At 38.6% G+C, this 17,205-nt stretch overlaps 1 protein-coding gene across 23 annotated transcripts in view; it reads left to right on the forward strand.

The window, feature by feature from the left end:
- Nucleotides 1-17,205, forward strand: part of PHTF2 (putative homeodomain transcription factor 2) — a 137,109-nt gene that overhangs the window by 24,987 nt on the left and 94,917 nt on the right. Inside the window, exon 1 of one of the 23 annotated variants that reach the window (XM_086397127.1) lies at nt 12,062-16,881. The exons of the other annotated variants lie outside the window; for them this stretch is intronic. The gene's annotated coding sequence lies outside the window, so the exon portion shown is untranslated. Of the gene's footprint in view, nt 1-12,061; nt 16,882-17,205 lie in introns of those variants that run through there. 23 annotated transcript variants of the gene reach the window in all.

Raw genomic sequence — 17,205 nt, forward strand, 5'->3', positions numbered from 1 at the left:
CGAGTACTGGAGTGGGTTGCCATTTCCTTCTCCAGAATACTATTTAAATATTTACTTGTTGCTGCTGTTGCTAAGTTGCTTCAGTCATGTCCGACTCTGTGCAACCCCATAGACGGCAGCCCACCAGGCTCCCCCGTCCCTGGGATTCTCCAGGCAAGAACACTGGAGTGGGGTGCCATTTCCTTCTCCAATGCATGAAAGTGAGAAGTGAAAGAGTCATGTCCGACTCTTAGCGACCCCATGGACTGCAGCCCACCAGGCTCCTCTATCCATGGGATTTTCCAGGCAAGAGTACTGGAATGGGGTGCCATTGCCTTCTCCGATTTACTTGTTAAATGTGCTTATTGCTACTGAGAAATTGTTGCATCTAAGCCCTCTTAGTGGATATAGCTAAGTGTATTGATTATGTATGAGTATGTATGTGTGTGGATGTATGTGATACATAGCTTTACTTTTAGAAACTATTATTGAGTTAACCAGTGTCATGGCTGCTGAAAATTTAAAAAGTGACTATACTCTTAGGTTGTATTACTAAGTGATCATGTTCATTATAAATCCACAGTTGTTTGCATTCTTCAGACAAATAGATTGTTTTGTTGGCCAACTAGATTCCAGGAATTTAGATCTTATCTGATAAGGAAGATGACTGGATGGAGAGAGGTTTGAAAGGCATGTTATGTGAAGAACAGTTGAAGGAGGCAGATATATTTAATCTAGAGAAAGGAAAGATTAACAGCAGCATGTACTTGCTATATTATTTGATTTGAAGGCAGAAGATATGGTAAATTTATTCTGTGCTCATGTAGAGTATAATACAGGTGAGTGTAATTTAAGAAAGACAACCAACTTATCTTTGCATAAGAAAATTTTTAAGGCAAACTCTCTTCTAATAGAGTGAATTGCCTTGAAAAATCCTCAAACTAAGATATTGTCTTTTCAACTGATAGAAAAGTTTGCCCATTTTCATATAATTAATTTGTACCATGAGAAGTTGGAAGTACTTGAAAGATGTCTAAGCATGCCATATTTAGTGGCTTGTTAGTTAATTGTGTTGGCCATGTTTAGTTAATTGTATGTGTTATGAGGTGCCTCATGAGGAAAAGGTTCTGCTGTGTAAGAAACAACATGATTATAGTTTTCTCTTACATGTTTATAATGCACAGCAACATAGGAGGCTCTGGGAAGTCCTCAAGTAAGGAAACTTGTTTGACTTTTTCTTATCTAGTGAATTTAGGGGATAGTTGAGACTAGAGAAGCAGGTCAGGTGGTCTGGTATTCCCATCTCTTTCATAATTTTCCCCAGTTTATTGTGATCCACACAGTCAAAGGCTTTGGCATAGTCAATAAAGCAGAAATAGATGCTTTATGCTATATGCTGTATATGCTATATACAGGTCAGGAAGCAACAGTTAGAACTGGACATGGAACAACAGACTGGTTCCAAATAGGAAAAGGAGTATGTCAAGGCTGTGTATTGTCACCCTGCTTATTTAACTTCTATGCAGAGTACATCGTGAGAAACACTGGGCTGGAAGAAGCACAAGCTGGAATCAAGATTGCCGGAAGAAATATCAATAACCTCAGATATGCATATGACACCACCCTTATGGCAGAAAGTGAAGAGGAACTAAAGAGTCTCTTGATGAAAGTCAAAGAGGAGAGTGAAAATGTTGGCTTAAAGCTCAACATTCAGAAAACTAAGATCATGACATCTGGTTACATCACTTCATGGGAAATAGATGGGGAAACAGTGGAAACAGTGTCAGACTTTATTTTTTGGGCTCCAAAATCACTGCAGATGGTGATTGCAGCCATGAAATTAAAAGACACTTACTGCTTGGACGGAAAGTTAGGACCAACCTAGATAGAATATTCAAAAGCAGAGACATTACTTTGCCAACAAAGGTCTGTCAAGGCTATGGCTTTTCCAGTGGTCATGTATGGATGTGAGAGTTGGACTGTGAACAAAGCTGAACACCGAAGAATTGATGCTTTTGAACTGTGGTGTTGGAGAAGACTCCTGAGAGTCCCTTGGACTGCAAGGAGGTCCAACCAGTCCATTCTACAGGAGATGAGTCCTGGGTGTTCTTTGAAAGGACTGATGCTAAAGCTGAAACTCCAGTACTTTGGCCACCTCATGCGAAGAGTTGACTCATTGGAAAAGACCCTGATGCTGGAAGAGATTAGGGGCAGGAGGAGAAGGGGACGACAGAGGATGAGATGGCTGGATGGCATCACTGACTCAATGGACATGAGCTTGAGTAAATTCTGGGAGTTGGTGATGGACAGGGAGGCCTGGCATGCTACGATTCCTGGGGTTGCAAAGAGTTGGACACGACTGAGCGACTGAACTGAACTGAGACTAGAGATGTAATCTTCATACATAGTAGTCATTACATACACATGGTATTTAAACCAAGATATTTTGAGTGATTACCAAGGGACTGAGTGAAGAAGACAGATGTCAAGGAATGAGATAAGGGAGAAGATGGGAGTCAGCAAAGAAACTGAGGAGTAGCCAGAAAGTTAGGGGCAAACGCAAGCGAGTGGTTTTCTTGAGGGTAAGTGACTGTTGTTCTGAGTGGATGGAACGTAGTCAGCTGTGTTGTGTACTGCTGATTAGATGAGGAACTGAGACTTGACCATTGGATTTGGCAACCTGAATTCATTGGTGTCCTTAAAGAGAACTTTCATTGGAGTGTGGGCAGCAAAGATATGCTTGGATTGAAGAGAGGAAGTGTAACGATTGGAGGAGATAGCAAAATTTTGCTGTGATGGGAAGAACAGAAATGGAATATTTCCTTTTGTTGAGTACATACCTTCTGTGTATACAGTCATCCGTTGGTACTCGCAAGGATTGGTTCCAAGACTCCCTACTAGGGATACCAAGATTCACTGGTGCTCAAATCCTTTATATAAAAAGGCATTGTACTGTATAGCTGGAGAGATTAGAGACCAAGGAAAAGAATGAGTTATACATAGTTGAGCTGTTGGTTCTGGTTAAATGGTAGTTGTAGTATGTTAGAAAGTACTTTCCTCTGTGGTATGGACTTGGATGGGCTAGAAATTGAAGTGTTGGTTTCCTGATTTGTAGAAAACTCCCTCAGACACAATAATGTTATGAGTGTAGTGGCTATTAAACTGTGCTGCATTCCTGAATTTCAGGCAGTTTGGGTCACTTGGCATGGTAGTTAGTAGTAATACGAAGCAAAACCCCCAAATTTCATTTTCATTAACCTTGAATTGATTATCTGGACATATTAATAATGGTATTATTATTATATGAAATAATGAAGTTTGATCACCAACCATAGTTTCATTTTAAAAATATAGTTCACTTGTCCCATAAGAAGTTACCTGCTGTATTTTAAGCCACATGTCCTAATTTTAAATTGGCCACTTTAACTATGGGGCGAGAAAACCCAGGGGACACAGTTTGATTCTTACCACTACTTCACCATTAATTCTGCATCTACTTTCTTAAAACTAATTCCAAGTTCATTCCTTACATATGTATGCTTTTGCTGTAGTTTCAGTTACTTATTATAAGGGAGTGGAGTTGTTAGATGCTTCTGTTTCGTCCACTCTTTTTGTTTCTTTTGGGTTTTTTTTTTTGGCTTTTTTTTGGCTGTGCTGGGTGGCATGTGGAATCCTAGTTCACAGACTAGGAATCAGACTCACGTCCTCTGCACTGGAAGCATGGAGTCTTAACCACTGGAACCCCAAGAAGTTCCATCATTCTTTCCCCTGGTAGTTTCAAATATTTAAATCTTAAGTTGTTCTTCATTAAGTCATTGAAACATCATTGTTTATATATTCTCCTTTGTTTATATATTCATCATTTAATTTCCTGTGATGATCTGGTCCTAGAAGAGTTCCAAAGTAACTTGTCAAATAGGTCAAAACAAGGAAAAAGTCATTTTAGAATGAGAAATTACCACCAGGACTAGAAGGCAAGCGTAAAAATATATTTGATAATCCATATGGCTTGACTGTAAGGTATGTTTGGATGGCAGATTGGAGTGGTTAGTGTGTGGAAGAAGGTAGAGATGATGGATGCTGCTGGTTATAAAAACAATGAATTTGTGATCAGGTTGTAAAGGAAGAGTCTTTTGTATACTATGCTGATACAACTCTTTTGTTAGGTAATAAGAAATTAATAGAGATTTTTTAAGAAGAAGAGAAACATAAAGTCAGTATTTTAGACAGATAAATGGTGAAAGTGAAGAAGTAACAAGAGACTGTTAGAGTAGTCCTGGTGACAGATGATAGAGCTTGCACTAGGCATGTGGTAGTGGGGCCAGGGGCAGGTTATATAAGAGATGTTTTGCCCATGTGACAGATAGACTATATTAATTTATTCCTTTATATTTATCGAATGGTTCCCATGTGTCAGGAATAGAATTGGTGGTGGTGGGAAAGGGAAGGAGACAAAGATTCTAGGGTTCCTTGCTTAAGTATTGAGTGGCTGCTGCTGCTAAGTTGCTTCAGTCGTGTCCAACTCTGTGTGACCCCATAGACGGCAGCCCACCAGGCTCCCCTGTCCCTGGGATTCTCCAGGCAAGAACACTGAAGTGGGTTGCCATTTCCTTCTCCAGTGCATGAAAGTGAAAGGTGAAAGTGAAGTCATTCAGTCATGTCCAACTCTTAGTGACCCCATGGACTGCAGCCTACCAGGCTCCTCTGTCCATGGGATTCTCCAGGCAAGAGTACTGGAGTGGGGTGCCATTGCCTTTTCCGAGTATTGAGTGAAGTAGATAGTAAATGAATAGTAGATTAGGAGGGAAAAGGCATTTTAGCTTTGTTTTTCCCTGGAGGTAGTTGTCGCAGATTCACAGAAAAGCTTAAGCTTGGTCCTGTATTTTCTGTTTAGTATCTTGATTTTATGAAAAGAATTGAAACTGAATGTCTTCCCTTTACTTCCCTCTGTTAGAAATAACAGAAGTAAAATTGCAGCTGTTGTTAGTTTAGCATCCTATTTTAGAATATTTAAATTTTGCTTTTCAGTTGAGTCATTAACTTAGAAGATTGTCATTAGTACGTAAAAAAATAAGTACTAAAAAGTAAATTTAGGGATTTGTGAGTAAAAATGAAGTTCAGTCAGTTCAGTTCAGTTGCTCAGTTGTGTCTGACTCTTTGGGACCCCATGGCCTGCAGCACACCAGGCTTCCCTGTCCATCACCAACTCCTGGAGCTTGCTCAAACCCATGTCCTTTGAGTTGGTGATGCCATCCAACCATCTTGTCCTCTGTTGTCCCCTTCTCCTCCTGCCTTCAGGCTTTCCCAGCATCAGGGTCTTTTCCATTGAGTCAGGTCTTCGCATCAGGTGGCCACATAGTGGAGCTTAAGCTTCAGCATCAGTCCTTCCAGTGAATATTCAGGACTGATTTCCTTTAGGATGGACTGATTTGATCTCCTTGCTGAACAAGGGATTATCAAGAGTCTTCTCCAACACCACAGTTCAAAAGCATAAATTCTTCTGTGCTCAGCTTTCTGTATGGTCCAACTCTCATATCCATACCTGACTACTGGAAAAACCATAGCTTTGACTATAGAATCACATAATTTTACTTCACTGAAACCAAATGAAAACAGGAAAAAGTGGGTAGGGGGAGAGGAGAGGGCAAAAAAAATGGAATAGAATCTGGAAAAGGAGGTATGTGCAACCTTATGCCAAATACTTCAGTAGAGACCAGAAAAGAAGGAGAAAATACTAGATGTATCTGTCAAGATTTATAATTCCAGCCCCATATCCAAGAAGCCAGACTAAGGAAAGATGAGGTCTATAAAACCATGAAGTATTCTCACTAATTCTCTTCAGGGAGGCAGATCTAAGGGATGAGTAGGGAGCAAAAAGTCAACAAAAAATCCCTTAAGACCCTCACATACTATTTCTGAGCCTCACACTGTCAAGGACCATTGACTTTCTGAAATGTACTCTGGTTAAGGAGAAGAACCAAAACCCAAGAAGAGAGATAGGATAGTCCCCTGATGGGGACATGGATCCTGGTAGAGGATACGTAGAGGATACTAAATGACTTTTCAGCAGTGGCTGTTCTAGTTCAGACTTTTCCTGACCATTGATGGATTATAGAAAAAAAGATTAAAACAGTACTATCCAGTTCTCAAACTGAAGTTTGTGTGTACTGTGTGCAGGCACATGTATGTACAGAAATAAAAGTGGTTCTGGTAAGAAGGATGTTGAAATTGTCAAAGAGAACCTATTGGATGAGCTTCAGTGTAGCACTCCCCATGTTAAACATAATCAAGATTTTATTTTTAATGACATGGCAACTCTACAAATACACAACAGGAAAAAAAAAGACCATGAAAAAAACAATATGGCTATCCTACATTAGCATAACTTGTATTCCCAAAATAGAAACTCCAACAAACGGAACAGAAAAAGATTTAAGGAAAAAAAAGGAAAAAAAAAAAGTATGAGATTAAAAGTAACACTTGCAGGCTGAAAGACTCTAAACAGCAGGAAAAATTTCATGAAACGATGAAAAACTGACTACACCCTGGTAGTTCTTAACTTCAGAAATAAGCAGAGAATTATTTTGGAATCCTGGCCAAAATGAAAATCTGACTAACATGGGCAAGTGGGAGGCAGGTATCTAGCTGACTGCAAACTTCTCAGTTATATACATACAGTTCCAAAAGACAAGCCAACAACATTTATGAAGTTTTGATGGCCAAAAAAAAAAAAAAATTATTGTGTTATCAAAACTATTATATACAAAAGTATTAGATTTGGTTTGGCTGCTAATAACAGTTGCTAAAGCTGTAAGGATTTATAATCTTGGATACAAAAAGTTTGGAGGTAGGCAGTCCAGAATTGGTATGGTGGTTTCACCAGGCAACTTAGGTTCCTTCCTGTCTATGAATATACCTACCTTCTGTCTCAAGGTCACTATCCATGGTGCCTGATGTAACTTTGGCCATGAGAACAGCATTCCAAGGAGCAGGAAATAGAAAGGGGGAAAAGAACAAAGGGCTTTCTCCAACTGAGCTTTCTTTAAGGGGCTTAACTTGGAAGTTGTACCTAACACCTCTTGTGTCTGGACCAGAACATAGTCATAGGCACACCTGGCTTAGGAAAGGTCTTTATCTTGGGCAACAATGTGCTCAGCAGAATTTTGCAAAAGGAAGAGGAAGGTAGAATAATGAGAGTCAACTAGCAGTCGCTGGTGATTTTTATTTTTTTTAAACATTCTCTTCTTTATCAACCATTTCTTCTCATTTGACCTTGACTTCTCTCTTCCACTCCATTTGAATTGCTCCTACCAATTAATTCTAACTTCTGTTTGTTTAATCCAGTGATCTCTTAGCAGCCTACTCTTATGTAAAAGACCCTCCTCTCTTGGCCCCTCTTTTTTTGCTTCTCTGAATAGTAGTAGACTTGAGGCTGAACCCTTTCCTTCTCTAATTATAATCTTCTTAGTTGATATGGCAGTCACATGATTTTATTGACATCATCTCTGAAAGGCACAGGTGTTAAATTTTGTTTAGTTTTGACCTAAACCTGTGTAGCCTACACCTGAGTTCCCCCCTCCCCATATTGCTAAAGCTTCTTTTTTTTTTTTTTACCAACAAATGTATAATTTCTTTTATTAAATATCTTTTTTCTAATCAATCTATGAAATATTTCAGAGACAACTGTTATTTGCAGTAGTGTTTCATCAATAAACTTTCCTAGGGACTTACTACCTGCTGTCTATATCTTTGTGAAATCAGTGGGCAAAGAAAACCAAAGGATGACAGGAGATGAAACACCAATCAATCCAGCTGTCAGAGGACTGTAATTTTAAAAAATCCAATAATGTTTTAAATTGAGATTTAAAAAATTAACCATAAGCTGTACACTACACTATTAAACTTTCTAATCCTTTTCATGATTCATAGCCATCTTCTACACAATAATCAAAGACTTTTCACCTATGCTTATTTTAATCACTGCCAATGATTAAAACATGTAGTGCTACGGTTAGAGGGCATATTAAGGTATGAAAAGTACACACTGAGAAAACGAGAATGAGAGAGAATGTGGAAATACATGGAGCTAAAATGTGGAAAGAGAAGGAAAGAGTGCTCTACCTAAACACTCATTAAGTCACCATCACCCTATAAAATGTACAAAGTGCTTAAATCATACACACATATTTGTCAGACATGATAATTAGGGTTAATCTTCAACAGAAAAAAAAAAAAAAAACGGAAAATGAAAAATGTGAAAAAGGAGGTGATGGAGCACTGTTCTTCATTCCCTGGCCCAAAAGAAAAAGAAAATCAAGCATGGTATCACACTGCCTTAATGTTGAAAAGCTCCCCTTAAATGTCTTTTAGCCACCACAGTCAAACTGGTGTAAGTGCTTTGGCAAGGTGGGATGTTTTTTCATCAGGTGGATCTTTTATTTTTTGCATTCTTTTTTATTGCCACTTTACTTTTGGTTGCACTGGGTCTTTGCTGCTGCATGGGCCTTCCTCCTGTTGGGGTGAGCAGGGCTACTCTCCAGTTGTGGTGCATGGTTCTCGTTGCAGTCGCTTCTCTTCCTGTGGAGCCCAGGCTCTAGGGCACCTGTGCTCAGTAGTTTGTGGAGCATGGGCTTAGTTGCCTTGTGGCATGTGGGATCTTCCTGGACCAGGGATCGAACCCATGTCTCTTGTATTGGCAGGTGGATTCTTTACCACTGAGCCACCAGTGAAGACCTGCCCCCCTACACACTGATTTTAAATGTTGGCTGTGTATTCGTGACTTTTATACCCATATTTCTATCCCTCATCTTTATCTTAAGCTCAGACTCAAGGATCCAACTCCTTATTGGACATCTTTATTTTTCTGTCTAGTAGGTAATGTCCCCTTAACAAGCCTGAATCAAATTTTTTGTATTACTCTCATAAACCTTTTTTTTTTTTTAAATGGAAGTTCATCTCAGAAAAATGGTTCACACCAAAAATTTAGATTTCTCTCCCTATCCTCTCCTCCATTCTGCCCCAAACTAGTCCGTTCCGAGATCTTGTTGATTTTACCTGTAAATAAAATTAAAAACTGCACACCAATTGCCATCTCTGCTGCTTCCCTCTGAGCCCAGCATACTGTCAGCTTCTGTGTGAGATTGACTTTCTTAACTAGCCTTGCTGTTTGCAGTCTGAGTTCTTCAGTCCAGTCCTTTCTCTTCACAGCTCTCAGAGTGGTCTTTGCAAGTTAGATTATCACTGCTTTGCTGAAATCACTTCAGTGGCTTCCTATCTTTATAATAAAGTTATTTGCTGTGATATCTGAGACCCTGTGAAAAGGCTCTTATCTCCCTTTCATGTTTCACAGAGCCACTGTCATCTGTGTCCATTATACTTGTGTCACACAGGCCTCCTTTCTGCTTCTTAAAAATTCTAAGCTCATTCTTAGCTCAGGGTCTTTGTGCTTCCTACTGTTCCCTCTGCTCAGGATGTCCTCCCTTGGTTCTTAGCCTGGCTGTCCTCATCCTTCAGATCTCAATTAACATGTCATCTCAGAGGGGACTTCTTTAGCCATCTTTTCCAAAAGTGCTGCACTCCATCCCAGCTATATCTCCCTGCTTATTTCCTTCATAGTACCGCCTCAACACAAAATTATCTTGATGTTAATTTATCTTGTCCTGCTGTTAATTTATCTTCTCTCTTTGCGTGGTAATTTGTTTCATGGCAGGGACCTTGGTTTTTGTTTATTCTTATGTCCTTAGTTCCTGCAACAGTGCAATATTAGTGTTTAGTCAGTCAGATTCTGGCTGAAACATCTCTCAAGTAGTGTTTTTCATATTTTATTCATGGTATTTTTAGTGAGTAATTTTTGATCTCTAAATACTTTTTTAAGTTCTATTAAATCCTTAAAACATTGGATTATCATTTCATGCATTATCATTTTGATAATGGAGTACCTGGAACACTAACTTAGTTAATATTTTTAGTAGACACCTCTAATAGTATATTCATATTTGAGTGGAGTCTGAACAGTTGATGTAAAAAAAATTTCTTGTGAGTAAATGAGGAAGTTAAACTGTTTAGATCGTATTTCATTGTTGACTTCTCCAAGTGGCACAACAGTTAAAAATGAGAATCACTTACCCAGTACACTGGATAAAAATATAAAAGAGTATTCAAAGGACCTCCTAAGTATTAAAAAAAAAAAAGAAAGCCCAAAGGAATGCTATCAGTAGAGATTTCATAGGTATGTGCTAAAGTTAAGAAGCTACTTTAAAGGACATACAGGGTGGGTTGGTTGTACACATCAGAAAGTTCTACAGAGAGTATTCTGGGTATTAAGATTATATCTCTAGGGATTCTCTTAGATTTCACAATAGTGCAACATATTTTTGTAAATATAGATTTAGAGAGAAGTTGTTGTTCAGTAGTCCAGTTTTGTCTGACTTTTTGTGACCTCAAGAACTGCAGCATGCCAGGCCTCCCTGTCACTCACCATCTCCCAGAGTTTGCCCCAAGTTCACGTTCATTGCATCAGTGATGCCATCCAGCCATCTCATCCTTGGAGGTCCTCTTCTCCTTCTGCCCTCAGTCTTTCCCAGCATCAGGGACTTTTCCAATGAGTTGGCTGTTCACATCAGGTGACCAAAATACTGAAGTTTCAGCTTCAGCATCAGCATCAGTCCTTCCAGTGAGTATTCAGGGTTGATTTCCTTTAAGATTGACTGATTTGATCTCCTTGCTATCCAAGGAACTCTCAGGAGTCTTCTCCAGCACCACAGTTTGAAGGCATCAATTCTTTGGCGCTCTGCCTTCCTTCTTTATGGTCCAGGTCTCACAACTATATGTGGCCACTGGAAAGACCATAGCCTTGACTATATGGACTTTTTTTTTTTGACTATATGGACTTTTGTCAGCAAAGTGGTGTCTTTGCTTTTCAACACACTGTCTAGGTTTGTCATAGCTTTACTACCAAGAAGCAATTGTCTTCTGATTTCATGAATCACCATCTGCAGTGATTTTGAAGCCTAAGAATAGGAAATCTGTCACTGCTTCTGCCTTTTCGTTTTCTGTTTGCCATGAAGTAATGGGGTGGATGCTATGATCTTAGTTTGTTGAATGTTGAGTTTTAAGCCAGCTTTTCCACTCTCCTCCTTCACCCTCACCAAGAGGTTCTTTAGTTCCTCTTTGCTTTTTACCTAGAATGGTATCATCCCCATATCTGAGGTGGTTGTTGTTTCTCCCACCTATTTTGATTCCAGCTTGTAACTCATCCAAACTGACCTTTCTCAAGATGTACTCGGCGTGTAAGTTAAATAAACAGGGTGACAGGCAGACAACCCTGTCGTATTCCTTTCTCAATCCTGAACCAGTTAGTTGTTCCATACAGGGTTCTAACTGTTGCTCCTTGACCCACATACAGGTTTCTTAGAGTTAGGTAAGGTGGTCTGGTATTCCCATCTCTTTAAGAGCTTTCTGCAGTTTGTTAAGATTAACACAGTCAAAGGCTTTAGTGTAATTGATGAAACAGAGGTAGATGGTTTTCTGAAATTCCCTTGCTTTCTCTATGATTTAGCGAATGTTGGCAATTTGATTTGATCTCTTGTTCCTCTGCCTTTTCTAAACCCAACTTGGTCGTTTGGAAGTTCTTGTTTCTTGTAATGCTGAAGCCTAGCATGCAAGATTTTAAGCATGACTTTATTAGCGTGGGAGATGAGTGCAACTGTCTGATGGTTTGAGCATTCTTTGGTACTGCCCTTCTTGGGAACTGGGATGAAGATTGACTTTTTCCTGTCCTGTGGCCACTGTTGGGTCTTCCAGATTTGCTGGAAAAGATTGTAATTTTTCTTAACTTAGGTGTTATCCGCTAGCCCCCAATACGTGGACTATGTGGTGTTTCCATGAAGGAAAATAAAAATGCCAAATACTCCTTTTATGAACTGGTGTAACAGAAAGTCGGAGAAGGCAGTGGCACCCAACTGCAGTACTCTTGCCTGGAAAATCCCATGGATGGAAGAGCCTGGTAGGCTGCAGTCCATGGGGTCGCTAAGAGTCAGACATGACTGAGCGACTTCACTTTCCCTTTTCACTTTCATGCATTGGAGAAGGAAATGGCAACCCACTCCAGCGTTCTTGCCTGGAGAATCCCAGGGACGGCGGGGCCTGGTGGGCTGCCGTCTATGGGGTCGCACAGAGTGGGACGCGACTTAGCAGCAGCAGCAGCATAACAGAAAGTGTGTACCTTTTAGACCTCTTTTTGCATTTGTTTTTCCTATCCTAAGATTGAAAACAATTTTAAACATATAGTTTGTGATGTTTATTCTTCACAACATTTCCATGAAATAAAGTCTGTTCCAGATGAATTATTTTGTAAGCTTTCTGGAGCAATCTGTAGGTCATATGATTAGAACACAGCCACCCTGAAACTAGTAGAAGTTTTCCTTCTGTCCATACCACATTCCTTCTCCCAGAATTTCACTTTTTCCTAAGTTCAGTATCAGTATGAAAAAATTTGGTTTGTGCATTAGTGTTTGTTTTTTTAAAGAGAAAACTGCCTTGTTCCTAGTTTCTGAAGTCTAAAAATTACTTATTTTAGCCTTGGAGGATGCAGCTGAGTTATATTTAACTATAGCATTGTACTTCATAGGTTTGCAAATCATTATATATTTGTTGGTTGAAATGTCAGCTAATAAACCAACTGTATTAATTATACTTCACTATAGTTTTGTACCTTTTACTATTAGGAAAAGTGTTTCTTTGTTTATATGCATGTTGAGGTAGTGCAGGAGTTTGACAGGTAGAGTTTTTAATTTTGGCCTGTCTACTAAAAATTGTCCCTCGCGTCTGACACTACAAGAATGAAGTTGTTAGCCACTGACCTTCAACACACCCTGAGAGGAATTCAGGGCGGGAATCTGGAATGAGGCACTCTGTGCTCTTGGAAAAACTGGCAGTACAGGCCTTCAGATAGTTAGATACTTGGAGAAGATTTTATGAGCCTAATTTCTTGTATATTCTCACATCTGGAAAAAATCATTAATGGAGACATCTGCTCTTTGTGACTAGCAACAGCCTTCTTGTGACCAGCAGCAACCTTCTGCCAAAATGTGTGACTGACTACTCATATCCCCCTTCACTAAAGTCGCATACATGCCAACTTTGCCCCTGCCTCTTCAGAGCTACCTGAAAGGCTGTCTTTCAGGTTGTAGTCCTCATTTTACCCAAATAAAACTTAACTGACAACTCTTATGTTGTTCCCTTTTTTTTTTTTTCTTAAGTCATTAGGCCCTTAAATTCATTCATCTGTGACGGTGCTTTGGTTGGCATCTGTTTATTCTGATTTGTAAACATTTGTGTTTATTATATATAAAAAGGTATGGGAGAGTTCAGAGGTAACAAACACATTGGACCACACAGGGACTTCCCTGGTGGTCCAGTGGCTAAGACTCCATGTTCCCAAAGCAAGGGGCCTGGGTTTGATCCCTGGTCAGGGAACTAAATCCCACATGCCACTACTAAAGATCCTGCATGCCACAACTAAGACCAGGCATAGACTAATAAATAAATATTTAAAAAAGCCAAAACTGCAGATAGTGGTAGAGGCGTGTACAGACAAGTATACAAAAGTCTGTACAAACAGAACATATTAAGTGTGACGGGAATACAGAACAGGATGAGAAATATTTAAAATGGAGGAATTTGGGAGAAACTTTTAGAGAAAGAGGAATTTAGAAGGCCTTCTTGAAATCTTCTTTGTTTGGAAAGAGAAGAAGTGTTAATTTTGGCAGAGAGGTAGAAAGTGGAGGAAGTATGGTACGATTGAAACAGATGTGTGAGAAGATGGTGAGCAGTAATGCTGGGTAAGTAGGGTAGTGTGAGATTTTAGAGGGTCTAAATGCAGTTCTAAGTGCCGTGGGGAGTGATGCTAGGTTGTTGAATAGCATAACAATGAGGACCCAAATATGTATCATTGATTTAGATAATATTAATATTTTGTGGTGTGTTAGTAAAGGATTACATTATTAAAGCATTTGTGTAGACTTTTACATCGGTTCAGTTGAGTCGCACAGTTGTATCTGACTCTGCGACCCCATGGGCTGCAGCACGCCAGACCTCCCTGTCCATCACCGACTCCTGGAGTCCACCCAAACTCATGTCCATTGATTCAGTGATGCCATCCAATCATCTCATCCTCTCTTGTCCCCTTCTCCTCCCGCCTTCAGTCTTTCCCAGCATCAGGGTCTTTTCAGATGAGTCAGTTCTTCGCATCAGGTGGCCAAAGTATTGGAGTTGCAGCTTTAGCATCAGTCCTTCCAATGAATATTCAGGAGTGATTTCCTTTAGGATGGACTGGTTGGATCTCCTTGCAGTCCAAGGAACTCTCAAGAGTCTTCTCCAACACCACAGTTCAAAAGCATCAATCCTTCGGCTCTCAGCTTTCTTTATAGTCCTACTCTCACATCCATACATGACTACTGGAAAAACCATAGCTTTGACTAGACGGACCTTTGTTGGCAAAGTAATGTCTCCGATTTTTAATAAGCTGTCTAGGTTGGTCATAACTTTGAGATACTAAAGATGCTTTGACAGTAAAGATGCTTTGACAAGGTATGGTGACTAAAGCAGCTTCAAGGAGAGAATTAGCTCAGGGTAACTGCCTGTGGCAATATTTGAATGTTATGCCTATGGTTAGCTCTATTTTCACAATTGGATTATTTTTATATCTTAATACATTACTTCTATCAGGTCATTTGATCAGAAATTAAAATCCTCTTAGAATCCTGTGTTTAAGGTACTCAATAAGTATAATGTTCTACTTTTTTTCTGTAAATTAAACTTAGTGTTGTAATTTAGCATATAAAGTTATTTATCATGAACTATCATGATAAAAGAGATCTCTTCCTGGACAGTCAGAATCAAAGTAGTTGGAAAAGCTTTATAAACAATCTTCATTATTAATGAAATCGTTTGTTGATTTAAATGTGTCTTTATGCTTTGTCAGATGTCTGATTCAGGAATGCATCTTAGCATGCTGTAAAACCTGTTTTAAAAATAGATATGAGCCACTCAGTGTCACTGAAAGGTTGTTGACACAGTGGAGAAACTGTTAAATGAGTTTGCGGAGCAAAACTTACCTTTACATGAAGAAGGGTTGTGTTTCGTTTGTTTTTTTTTAAACAAAATTGAAAGTTTATTTCTGTAGGTCCATATGAATATAATTAAAATATTTAGAACATTTTATATACCTAGTGAAATGTTATAGTTGATTTTTGAAATTTATTTCCAAGGATAGTGTGGTATAAACCAAAGCATATTAAAAAATGCTTTTCACAAAATTTTATTTGAACCAGGTACTGTTTTCCTAACTTGCATTGAAGCATTTTTCTTTAAAAAAAAAAAAAAAAAACTATTATTATGTGACAATTTAAATATTCTGCAAATGTATTAAATATCTCATATTTAGTAGATTGAATAAAAAATTCTTTCACATTTTGTATATGAAATGCCTGTTATTTACACCTTGGGACATTAGGAAAAAGGATTTTTACTTTGGTAGATAATGTGGAATTTTCATCAGTAAAGATTGGGTGAGATTAAAGGACAGTAAAGTGAAAAATTGATATTGTCATACTTTTTGTAGAATTTTTTGTGATTTGCATTTGGTAAGGTGGGGACAGAAGCCGGGGAAAAGGAGAGTTAAACCAGTTTGGACATACACATGTCTTAACAGTTACAATGACTGTGTAATGTTAATGAATAGTCTACTGACAGAATCAAGGGGAAACCTCTAGGACAAAATGTGGTTACAATTAATGAAATATTCCCAGAGGCCTCCAGGAAAAAACAAAAGGGAGATTTTTAAGTTAGTAAGGACAAGGTTCCTCCCAAAACCTTGGTAAGAGAAATGAAGGTAGTCACACTTGACTGAGGAAGTTCAGAGGATGTGGACTTTGAAGTCTCTAAATAATTGGTGTGTATATAGTTGAGAATTGACATTGCACTCTTAAGATAATTAGGTGGTGGTGGTGCTTAGTTGCTCAGTTGTGTCTGACTGTTTTGGAACCCAATGGACTTATAGCCTGCCAGGCTTCTCTGTCCATGGGATTTCCCAGGCAAGAATTTTCTTTTAAATGTCAATAGAAAGTGATTGAACTTTGTTTTCCTTCTTTAAACTGATTGCCATGTTTAAAAAAAATGAACTATTGATACTCCCTAGTTACTGAATTGGGGAACTTTAAAATATAAAATTAATAATATAATTATAATTGAGCATCTATATGTATTAGACATTGGAAAGCATTTTATGTTACTGTATTATTTATTAGTCACAAGAATCTTATAGAGGATAGATTGGTACAGTTGTTCCTATTTTATAAATATAAGAAACTAGGTCATAGAGGTGAATGACCTCTTCAATATTACATATTAGCTCGTGGAGCCATTTGAATCCTTGTCTTTTGACTCTCTGCTCCTCTTTTCATGATATGTGGGAATTTATGAGGTTTTCACAACATGGTTTACTTGAATTTGATCAATTAAAGTTACAATCAGTATCTTAGGAAAGGTAATAAGTAATTTGGTTTCTAACACTATCATAAATGTAGGCGATCACAACGTCGTAAATCAACTATATTTCAGTAAAAGTTTAAAAAAAATACAGGCAGTAAGTAAATTCTGCCTTAAATTTTACAAGTTGATCTATTTGAACTTGCCGGTAATTATTGTCATTATATTTGAATCATTATGCGCTCCTAAAAATGGAGTATAAAAACCTCTGGTATTTTGTTTCCTCTGGGTGAACTTGGCCCTTGCAAATCTGCATGTGCCAGGATTGGCTGAGGAGGGTGCTCTCGACTCTCAGAATTTCCTTGAGATCCTGTTTGGCCGTGGATGATCCCAATTTGAAAAATGAAATCTGGGGTCAGTATCTGCATTTGAACCTGTTTAGGCTCATCCTTAACACCTGCCAGAGGTACCCTCCTGTGCCAGTGTGGTATTAAAAACTAGAAAACTATTTCAGAGGTTACTGGAATCAGTCTGGAATTAATTTTCTCTAGGGGTAAGGAACCATTAAGTTTAGTATCCAGAAGATGCTTATAAAATTGTCTGTGATGAATTTTTAAATACTAGCAAACTGATACCTGAAAAGCCCTTAATATTAGTTATTCCTGTGTAATTAACTCTAATATTCACTTAGTATTTAACATACATTGATTAGGTTTCTCCAGCTATTTGATCTCAGTT

The sequence above is a fragment of the Bos grunniens genome, chromosome 4 (genome assembly GCF_055505025.1).
Source record: "Bos grunniens cultivar Pamir isolate PY7600 chromosome 4, Bosgru_T2T1.0, whole genome shotgun sequence".
In the NCBI taxonomy this organism is placed as follows: Eukaryota; Metazoa; Chordata; class Mammalia; order Artiodactyla; family Bovidae; genus Bos; species Bos grunniens.